At 43.4% G+C, this 11,346-nt stretch overlaps 1 protein-coding gene across 2 annotated transcripts in view; it reads left to right on the top strand.

Moving 5' to 3' along the window:
• The first annotated feature begins 884 nt into the window (after nt 1-884).
• Nucleotides 885-11,346, top strand: part of MCTP2 (multiple C2 and transmembrane domain containing 2) — an 864,328-nt gene continuing 853,866 nt past the window's right edge. The window contains exon 1 of one of the 2 annotated variants that reach the window (XM_086958087.1): nt 885-1,406. The gene's annotated coding sequence lies outside the window, so the exon portion shown is untranslated. The remainder of the gene's footprint in view (nt 1,407-11,346) is intronic. The other variant, XM_086958088.1, reaches the window with a different exon arrangement.

Genomic DNA, 11,346 nt, shown 5'->3' with positions numbered 1-11,346 from the left:
TCATTGACCCCGTGTCGGTGAACGCATATCCCGTTTAAAGTCTTCCCAGGTAGGCATAAGATTTGTCTGGCGCTGCATACAGATAACCAGTACCCACGCAGACAATGAGACACGCTGTGCAGAGTCAGGCAGCAAGCATTGCTGTCGCTCAGGTAGGCCTTCGAACAAAGGATCCAGAAGCAGAATACCCCTTCCTAAGACGGACTAACATGGCCCTATGAATCTGTGATATGCAGTGCTGTCTGAAGCGATGCTTCGGCCACCATTTCACTCTACACTGCGAAGCTCAGCAGGCATAAAAATGCCAATTGCACCTGAGCATGTACCACGTTGCATTGTGCAAATGCGACTCAAATCGCTTATAAATATGCCCCTTATTATTTTAATAACTGTCAAATTCATAGGGAGTTCAGTCAAACTCAGTATAATGGGACAGTGAAAACCATGATTCACTGCGATTTGGAATACTTGTCAAAGTATAGCTGCCAAAGGGCTCCAGGTCATCAAGTCTTGGCTTTTCAACCAACAGCACTCAGCATGTTTGGGTTTTTGAAGTCATGCTAACAATAATCAGCAGCCTAGACACTGTGTGACATGGCTGCTGCATGCATTATAAAATACAGCAACAATCGGAGTTCAATGGGCCTCTGGGTCCAGGTGGCGCTGCATCGGCTGCACCAATAGAAGGTATGATGACCCTGACAATAATGAACGTGAAACCGAAATGTCACAGAGAAGAGCGCGCTCTTTGTTATAAAGCCAGGGTAAGGGCTATTTTATTGTCAAGGAACTTGCTTCCTATCCCTTGGCTTCCAGTTCGTTATGAAACGCGGAGTTGGTCCTCGGTTGCACTGTACAGAGGCTTTACGGAGTGGGCGGGCGAAGGGCGTGGGTAGGACACGCTCCTCCCCGCTCCTGTCGGGGGCCGGCCCGGGTGTGTGTATGTGAGTGTCCGGACAGGAGGAGGAAGTGCGGGGCGCCTGAAGAGGCTGTCGGTGTGGGTTGTTTCAGACTGGACAATGGGGTCCAGGGGAGAAAGATATACCACAATTAACATTGAAGCAGAAGGGAGCGGCGCGTGAGGAAGGGATATTCTTCAGAAAAGAGGGTACCTGCCCTGCTGTTTGGAGAGAAGGCGACGCCTGCAGAGGAGAGGAAAACACACCGAACAGCAGGGTCCACTGAAAGTGTGCATAGTTGCCCCGAACCTGTTCAGAGGAGAGTTGTATGCATGTAAGAGGGGAAGAGTTCCCATTTGGACCTCGTGTGTGCTAAGTAAAGCACAGCTGTGCCAGGAGCCATGCTCGGGAGAGGCGGTTGAGGGAAGAGAGCATCTCCCAGCGGAGAGCACAACTTTCTGGTGGAGGTTACTAACTGGGACCCTGGAAGGCGTCGAGCCAGAGCAGGTACAGTATATGACCACATGCCTTTTTGATGTTTACGTTCGCACCGCCCCCTCTTGACAGTCGTGACACCGTCAGTGAGCCTCCACTGTTTATTTGGTAGCCCAGTGCATTCTGGAACTTGTAGGTTTTTTTTGTCTAACAAGTGGCATTCACGCCTTGGTGAACACGATTCTTTTAATACTCGAAGAGATGGGAGGTGTAAGCATGACCGAAGGCCTGTTGGCGGTTAGGGACATACTTGCAGAAAAGAAAGTGTTCGAGGGTGTCTACAGCCGGGTTGCATGTGGACGTGAGCAAAGCCAATATATCTCATATGGATCTAATATTTTGTTTCTTTCTTTGGAGTATTGTAGTGCCGCCTATGCAAAAGCAACGCATCGAAAAGCAAAAGAATGAACGATGCGTTTAGTCACAAATGGTGCCATGTGACAGTGTAACTCCAAGGTGATGTTCATTCTGGGCATAAACATTGTGCAGCGGGAAGGGAGTTATTGAGAGGTGATGAGTTCTCGGCTGCTAGAAGACCTCTCAAAGGTGGGAGGTGAGACTGAGAGAGCAGGGCATTCATATGGTGCTCGGCCAAAATAGGTGCATGCAGCGCTCCCCACAACTGATGGAGAAGATGCGTGTGCATTATCTGCACACACATAGCGCCCAGAGAACTTTCGAGACAAGAAGGGAGGTGTTAATGGATATGGCGAAAGAGTGATCTGTGGAGACTGAGGGTGCCCTTTAGATGAGCCCAGACGACAGCCCCTTTTATTTACATTTTTGTTTGGCACAAACCAGGTCCAATTATGGATCCAAGCACTGTTCAAGTGAATGTTTCAGGTATGTGCATATGTGTATATTAATATGGGGAAAGGCCATGACACACAAATAGGCAAAAAACAGGCGAACCTGTCTCCCCATCAAACCCTCAACAGTGTAATAAAACAGCATGTCCCACTCTGTTCGTATGATTAGATAGATAGATTGTTCTACTGTATTTTTTAGGTGTACTTTTTTTGTTGCAAAATAAATATTCCCAAACCCATGATGCAGGGGATTAAGTGTGTACTTTGTGATAAAAACACATCACACAGAAGAGACCTCTTGACTATTAGGAGAGATGTTGCCCTATGTCAAGCAATTGTTACATGTCAATGTTGCAGTATTGTGGTAATGAGCTTGAATATGACAGTTGAACTGTAATAAATGCGTGGATGTATGCTTATTAGTACAGTTGCTCTAAATAACATGTTATTGGACCACATTTAATTTCACTGCTGTGGGATCCACACTCACAAAAACTTGAAATTGAGGCAGGTATTGGCAGTAAATGCATTTATAGCGGATTTCTGCATTTGAGAAACATCACTAGCGGTGGCTAGTACTGTACTTAAAATGTAAAAAGCTAAATTACAACCTGCACCTCGAACGAGCATTTTCAGATAACCTGCCTTTGATGAATCATCGTGCACATTTGCATAGAGAAGTTTCACCTGGTAAGCATAAAAACAAATCTCAGGCAATGAAGCTTCAGTACACACTCACCTTTGCATATTGGTAAAAAAACAAAAACAAGCTATTTATTTATGTGGTGAAAATATTTCTAATTTGCATGTTTTATGTATAGTATTTTGCATATTTTATATAGTGCTTCTTCACCATGAAGCATTATTGCACTTTGTGAAGAACCTAGAGACTCCAAAGCAAATAACATTGATCCAGTTAAACCAGGTTTGTGGGTGGATAAAAAGTTTGTTAACTAGGTGGTGGAGTGAGAGTTATTCTCTTGTGTAAAGAAAAGGTGTGGGATTCTTTTTTTTCTTTTCTAATGCCAGGAGGGCGGAAGCAGTTCAGTTCTGTGTAGTGAGATCGTTCTATAGACATTTTGTGCCTGTTTAAAAGGTTTGTTCAGTACTCGAGAGCTTTTAAATCTAGGTACTTTGAGCACTTGATTGGTTTTTCTCCATATAACTCTTTGGGTTCTTGAGATGTCTAGAAGACCACCAAATATGTTGTGTGTATTTGTAAAGCGCACTATCACAGTGGCATAGCAAGGTGGGGGAGTAGAGGTAGGCGGTCTGCCCCAGGACGCATGAGTTTTGGGGTTGGCGGGCTCCCACCCTCACTCTTACCTGGCGTCTGGGGTGGTAATTCCTTTTCCCCCATTCTTCAACGCGGCTGCCGCGGGAAGTCAAACGCAGTGGCCACCACAGGCACCCAAAGGGCTAGCCAAACCACTGCACCATCATCAGCAATGGTACCCTGGCCCTGAGCAGGTGTATGTGCTTACGGTATGTTGGTTAATCAAAAAGCCAGGTCTTAAGCTTCTTGTGCAATTCAAGAAGAGAGGAGGAGGCACGATGTGGAGAGGGATGCCATTCCACACATCAGGATTGATGTAAGGGAAGGCCCATCCTTCTGATCAGGCTCTGTGTATGTGTGGGATGTTTACCAGTAGGAGTCCCGCTCTGTGAAGGTGTCTGGGTGGTTGGTAGAAGGAGATGCAACTGTTCAGGCTGGCAGGATTAAGTTGAATGAAGCCTTGAATGTGTGTGTGGTGAGTTTCAAATGAGGGCATTTTTGTATCAGGAGCCAGTGAAGCTCCCTGAGGTGTAGTGCGATGTTAGGTCTGGGTGCGAGGTTGAGGATACCTGGCTGCTTTGTAGTGTCCTAATAAGTTGGCTGGGGATCCTAGTGGAGAGAGTGTTCCCCTAGTACAACTTGCTGGTGACTAGGGCATGAGTGACAATTTTTTCTAGTGATGCTTGGAAGCCATTTGAATATCTTCATCTGCATCACCAGGGTGTGGAAGCAGGATGCAGTGACAGCATTGACTTGTGCGGTCATGCCCAGTTTACTGTTGGCACAATTTAAATGAAAGACTTTGTAGGTGAGGCACATGATTTTGAATTGTGTCCTTTCCAGGAGGAGCAAGTGTACTTCTTGAGGATGGTGTGGGGGTAACAAAACATTGAAATCAGAAACAACTTTGTTGGGAGCCGGCGAGGGCTTGGGAAGCCAGCTAGATCAGCATTTCTAAAGTCCAGGTGAGAGAGGGCTAGTCCATGAGCTTCAGTTTTTAGTTGGGCAGGTTTAAATACAATTTTGATCTTCTTGAGATGCAAAAGTTAGAAATGTTCTTATCCAGTAATTCTGCTTATGTGAGGGAGGAACAGTATAGTCTATTCGAGAGGATTTTACAGAGGAAGCCATAGATGGGTCAAAGCTATCCCCTTTCAATAGACAGGAAGTTGTATGTCAAATTTATTTTGTGGAAAACAGAATTCTGTTTTGGAAGGATTAACCTGGAGAAAAGTGTTGTTAGAGTGTGTGCATATCATGTGCAGGAGAGGTTTTGTTGTAGTGTTTTCTATCTTTCGCATAATGAGGCCTCCTCAAGCATGCTTGCAAAGCTCTCCAGTGTATCTGTACCACTGCCTTGCATTCCATGCAACCGCCAGACAACTTCGCTCCGCCCAATGTGCTCTGGCCTCCGTCCGACGGATTCGCAAGACTAGAACTGGAGGAATATCCTTCTACCATGGTGTCAATACCTGGAACACCCTGCCACTCCACTTCACGCAATCCCTGTCGATGACCCAATTCAGGAAGGAACTCAAGACCTGCCTCTTCGACTGAACCTTCACGCCCAGGTGGATCAGCAGCCCCCCAGCGCCTTGAGACCCATACGGTTCAGTAGCCAGGCTACATAGAATCCTGAATGATTGCTTGATTGAATGATGAATAGATCCAATTCAAACACCAGAATGAGGGGTACAAGGCTACAAACCAACTCAGTACCTGAATTTAGAAGCCCCTTTGATCATCCAGGATGTGCAGTAGCTTACCATGATTTCCAGTATTAATGGTTGAAGAGAGGTGGAGAAGGACGAGAAGGCAGGTGGCCCCTTTATCCAGTACACATTTCATTCCATAGTACATGGACGAACCTAATTGACTCATTTAAAGACAATCCTAGGACTATACGTTGTTGTGCTTCGTCATATGTCTATTTGTGCACATTTTTGAGTTGAAAGGTGTCATATTCTCAAGAGGAAGTAGTCCTCCCAAAAAGACGCATTTTAGAAGATTTTTATTCCCTTTCTCTGACGGACAATGGGGTTCGTGCAGGTGGACTACAGAGCATCATCACAGATAAGTTTCATTATTTTCAGTCTGCAGTAAATCGCAATAAGGAGAGCTCGCAAGCTAGGGAGTCTAGATTGAATGAAAAACTCATAAACCTAAGGGACATTGTACAATTCAGACGTACACATTACTGTCCTTTTAATTGTTGAAAGGTATTACTTATCAGAGAATGTTAATTAGCCACAAATGTGGGACTAGAGCTCACCCTTGCCGTCCATACATTCACAATAAACAAAAAGCTTCCCAATGATTGTTTGGTCACAGAAGAATTTCTTAAGACCACTGCCACCATTCAAAGTGTCATAACACTTTTCACTGATGTCCCTGGTGTGTAAGTAATCTAATTTAAATATCTGCTCTAGGATGTCTGTCCTGCTTTTTAAGTGGGCTGGAGGTACTTTCTGTTTGTACATGATAGCATCACTCTTCTCTTTATTTGTGGGAAAGGCGGATGTAACGAGGACATTTCTGTGGAGCTGCAATACTGTTTTTTAGATGGTATCTGCAATTCTCAGAAGAACAGGGATTTCATGCTCGGATCTAAGGATATCCAGTACAGTCTCGGCTCCAACGTCAGTTACTTCTCCGTGTATGTCAGATATAGTTACTGCCCCATCATGCATGTCAGATAAGCGCGGGAGTTACAGCGAGTGGCTTCCCATGTGATACAGCGGGTAGTGTTCTTGCTAACCCTCATCTCAAGGCGGGAGAATGAAGTGGCAGCATCAATAGAAGGTAATCGAAACCCCAAAGAGGCATATATACTTTGTGCATGGACACGCTCTTTTCCTAACAGCAAATAAATGTCTTTTGCTGTGCTGTTGGTGGGATAAGGTGTAAAACCTGTCATGTCATCAGGAGGACAAAAGGATGCGTGATGTTCCTTCCGCAGCACCTAGCCTGTTTGAGGATTCGTCGCCCATGTATGCATGTGTTTCTGCAGCTTAATTCAATAACAGCTGCACATTTAATTTAGCTCTCAACAGTCATGCTTTGTGGTTTAGGATCATGTTTTGAAATGGGCAGTACAAGCCTTAGGGCTAACATAACGTGCACCCTGTAAAATCGTGCCACGTTATAAAGGGCAAATAGTCAGCGAGACAACGCTGAAGAACCCAGTTACACTCATTAATAGATAAAGAGCACTGTGATGGTGCCTTATGAGAATTTTAGAGGGACCAGATTTTGAAAATCAAAATGCAGCCTTTTTGCATCGACCAGGGGGCGCAGAATTAATTAATTGACAGTACTCACCAACATAGAAAACCAGAAGAAAATGAGGAACTAGAGGGAATTAACTGTAATTTTCACACAGATATCATCTGTGCTAACCAGGTCTTCTACTAGATCTGTTAACAAATTCTGTACCCGAGGACTTGTCTCCCTCCATTTTGAGGTGCCCATTTCTGAAAACCAGGATATGTGCTAAATTTACAGGACCGGTAATAAGAAACCGGGACTGTCCCGACACATCTGGGACGCCTGGTCTCACTAGAAGAACTGAATAGGTGTAATGCAGCAGGCGGGCAGTCATTTACTAGTGCATGTCAGCCCCAGTAGTCACTACAATGTTGACAGGATGTTATTTTGACCCCACCTTCCTTCCTGATAGATACCCTCACAACTCCCTACAATAGAAGTGTTGAATAATGAAGCCACTCTTTCTCATTAAAGTTAATTCTAGGCGGCCTCAGTTTTTGTTTCTTGGCAGACCCTGTGTGTCAGCTAGGTGACTGACATAGCATCATAATAAACAAAGATAGTCTGCTTGTTGCTAAGGAAGGTCTAGACCGTGCTCCTCAGAAACAGTCCAGGTGAACTGCCAGGCCAGGTCCTCCCTGAGACAGAACACAAGCAGCCTACGACTGGTCCAGAGCGATTGCCAGTTGCTTAGATGAAATCAAGCATTTGTTATATCACAGTGTTGTTTTTTGTAGAAGATGCCATTAGGCAGCGGTTATTCCTAATACTAGATTCAATGCTCACTGTGCCACAAGACTCAACTGTACCTCACTGATGAGACTAAGTAGGTCACAATTGGTCGGGGATTGCTTGCGTTTCCATCTGGAGAAGACCCTGTCTGGCCTTATGGGCTGGACTGTTCCGATTGCAGCAGAACCAAAACTGATATGCGTGAAACAGGTCTTTGTCTAGACTGGTCTACTAGACAAAAGAGGGCCCCTGGAAATGAATAAGGAGAAGGCAACCCCAGGGGGCGAAAAGGAGAAATTCTAAGCAAACATGCCCATCAATTCCACACAATTTAATTTAGGTATGACTACTCGTTTCTCTCAATGATAAAGATTCATTGGTCAGACATTCTCAAAAACCATTTATTTCGGAAGACAATCTTTCTATGCACTGTTTCCATTTGAATATTTTACAGAATAACAAAAAACATGATTCATTTCACAAGGATGTAGACCGTAAGCTCAACTCATAAACCGAACAATATTGAGAACATTGTACATGCAGAATAGTTGCATTACTGGACACCCATCATTCCACATATACTAAAAAATCTCATACACACTGTGATCTATCAAACGCCATTCAATCAGTCTCATTCATACCAAAATACATTAAAAATAAAGCAGTGACCTAGTATTCCAATTGAGTTGCCTAATTGTTTACTATGGAAAAGCTGATTATCCAACATAAGATTCCATTAGTTTCAGTATAATTAACAATTTCTAGACTTCATTATATACATCCTTTTGGTACACATGTGATTCTCTGCATCATCTGTAATCATTCAGCCTGGTTTTAATCTAGGCTTTAGTTGTGCCAACGTGCATTACGGCGGAACACTGAAGTATGGACCACCATCATCATAGCGCTCAGGAAAGCAGCAAGCAGGAAGAATTACACAGGAGAGTCTATGTGAAAACAAACACTGTGACTTATTCATGCAAAGCCTAGACCTCTTACTTGGGGAGAATTTATTTTAATTTGAAGGGGTGCTTTACCCACAAACCAAGGGAGTCTGCTTGGGGGCAGCCTCAGCCCCCAGCGTGGTGAATCGGTACATCAGCATTTTCGAGGAGAACTTTATATAAAAAGAAGTAGCCACTTTTATGGCGAACATACACCAGTGGGCCAAGTTTATCGATGACATTTTATTTATCCAGCAAGGGGAGGAGGAACAATTTCAGGAATTCTCATTGTGGATTAATTTATGTGATCCCCATATGAGGTTCAGAGGGCTGGACTGGGTGTAGCGGACACTGAGCGTGTTCCCTGTGGACCGGAAGGGTGGGGCCCAGTTTTGGACAGGTTGGGGCCGTTTTTGTTACCGGGGGTAGGTTTTGCAACCGTGCTACAATATCGACCCCCAGTAACAAAAGCAGCTGCAGTGTTTCCCACCAGCAACCCCCACCCCGCCCCCCTGCTGGTCAAACTTAATTGCCCGGCCTGTGTTGCATTCTCAGTCCGGCCCAGGAGGTGCACCCCCAAAATGAGCAGGGAAAAAAAGTCGAGTATCTAGACATTTGGATTCTGCATCAAAGCCACGAGATCCAAGAATCTTAATTAACAAAACTATATGAAATGTTAGGGCTCTAAGCTGGCTGCACGTATTTGTAGTTCAAAAACATGAAAAACATATGCGGATTTCAATAGGCCTTTAAGGGTGGATTGTTATTATAATGCAGTGGTAAAGTCTGTATGCAGGAAATTTGTCGCAAGGAATGTCGCAGATTACTGTAATAGGCAATGACTTTAGTTTTGGTTACTCTTCCTGTCAAACTCTTGAGGTAGAAGATTTTCACTGTGAGAAACCATGTAATACTGATTTGCGGAACGGGGGTGTATTGTTTTGCCAAATAATTTTGTACGTATTTATAATTTTGTGACTATATGCTTCGTGGAAAACTAATGTTCAATACAACAGGCCTCCATTGGTTATGGTGATAAGCTGCTGATGCCATTGGTCACATGCCATACGTCTTATCTGTTTATTACATAATATTACAACAAAGGGAATAGGGATAACTTATTTATAGTGAGTCACTTGTTAAATCTCATAGCTACTAACGGCGAATAGTTTTTAGACTGTGCAAAATCCTATTAACAGGTTTTTTTATACAAAATTTCAAAGAGGCATCATTTTGGTGTTGAATTCCCCTATCTGAGAAACCCGTGCGCTAGAAGGTATGCACAGTGAAAATCCCTGTTATGTCCACTTATGAGGGAATTTATATTGTATGGTATGCCTCAACTGGTGAAGTGGACATGGTAATAATAAAGTCTATAGGCCTCCTTTCTTCATTGGTAAATATTAAATCAAACCGGGCGGCTCTAGGCTCATGGCGGCCCCAGGGCAGGGAGCGTAGGTAGGGGGGCCCCCGGCGGAACGCAGGCGCGTGGGGGTCAGGGTGTTTGGAAGTGGAACCGAGCCGGAGGCCGCCAAATCCCTGCCAGGGATCGCCACACAAATATGTATCCATCCTCAGAGGATTATTATATTAAGGATATATATTGGTGTGGCGGTCCCTGGGGTTTGGCGGCCCTGTGCAGGTGCACAGCTTGCACATGCCTAAGGCCACCCCTGATCAAACGCATCTGTTTATTATTGAAAGTTACAACAACAGTAATAGGGCTAACCAAGTATTTATAGTAAAAATAACATTTTACAACCAACATGTCTTTACGTGTGCATTGCTATTACGGTCTGTTAAAGCCTTGAGAAGATATTTTGTTTCACAGAATCTCAGTTTACCATAGTAGGCAATGGTTTTGGTGTTGGTCATCTCCTCTGACAAAATCTTGAGGGAGAAGATTTGACTGGTGATAATCCTTGTTAGGCCCTTTTAGGAGTACTTGTATATTGTTACACCAGCTGTAAATGTGTGCATATTTCTCATCTTTTGACTGTTGACTTGTGGGAAAGCTTATTCTCAGCATAGCAGCCGCCATTTGGTTATTTTGTCAAGCTAATGATAAAGGCTAAAGACATGATTGGTTCAATTGGAAATGTTATATCTGATACAATTGGTCTGATCTGTTGGTTCATTATAAAACGTACTATCCAATGCCATAGTTCTGAAATGTTTATTGTAAAAGGCCACAATAAAGGCAGTAGACCCAACATTTTAAAGTATTTGTTAAAGCCAATAGGCACTAAAATGTGGAATAATTTTACACATATTAAAACCTGTTGCCACGTATTTTTAGTCACATGGAATCTTAATAAGTTCCACATCAAGTAAGATATTTTGTGTTATTTCCCTTCTATGACAACCCCTCATTGTAGGAATCTGCACTTCAAGACTCCTTATTATGCCCACTTATGAGGGATTGTATATTGATTTGCTAACTCTAATTTGATAAATGTTTCAGTTTTTTGCATGTATGAGGTGGATGCCCCAGACTCACCACAGTAGCCAAGGGTTGGTTATGGTGAAAAACCAATAATTAGGATGCATATTTGATTTATTAATTGTAGAAATGTATGCCTGATTACTTGTGTATATTTTGTTTATTGCAAAATCCTTCAGCAAAGGCAATAGCGCTGACTTATTTAGAGTGAAAAACATATGCTCAATACAGAAGCTCTTTTAGTGTAGAATCGTATTACACTGTGTAAACTGTATATAGGAATTTTGTTACACGGAATCTGGCAGAATAATGTAGCAGGCATGGAGTGTGGTTTGTTACCGGACTCTCACAGCCCATGGGGTAGAAGATTTCTTCTTGTTAGACCTCTGAGGGGTGATTATATTTTGTTTTACCAACTGCAATTTTATACATATTTGTAAATTTGTACATATCATTTCGTGGTGTATGTGTTGAAATACAT

Source organism: Lissotriton vulgaris, chromosome 2_1, assembly GCF_964263255.1.
Source record: "Lissotriton vulgaris chromosome 2_1, aLisVul1.2, whole genome shotgun sequence".
Classification (NCBI taxonomy): Eukaryota; Metazoa; Chordata; class Amphibia; order Caudata; family Salamandridae; genus Lissotriton; species Lissotriton vulgaris.
The sequence above is the reverse complement of the archived record's forward strand: the minus strand, read 5'-3'. Positions and strand labels throughout refer to the sequence as shown.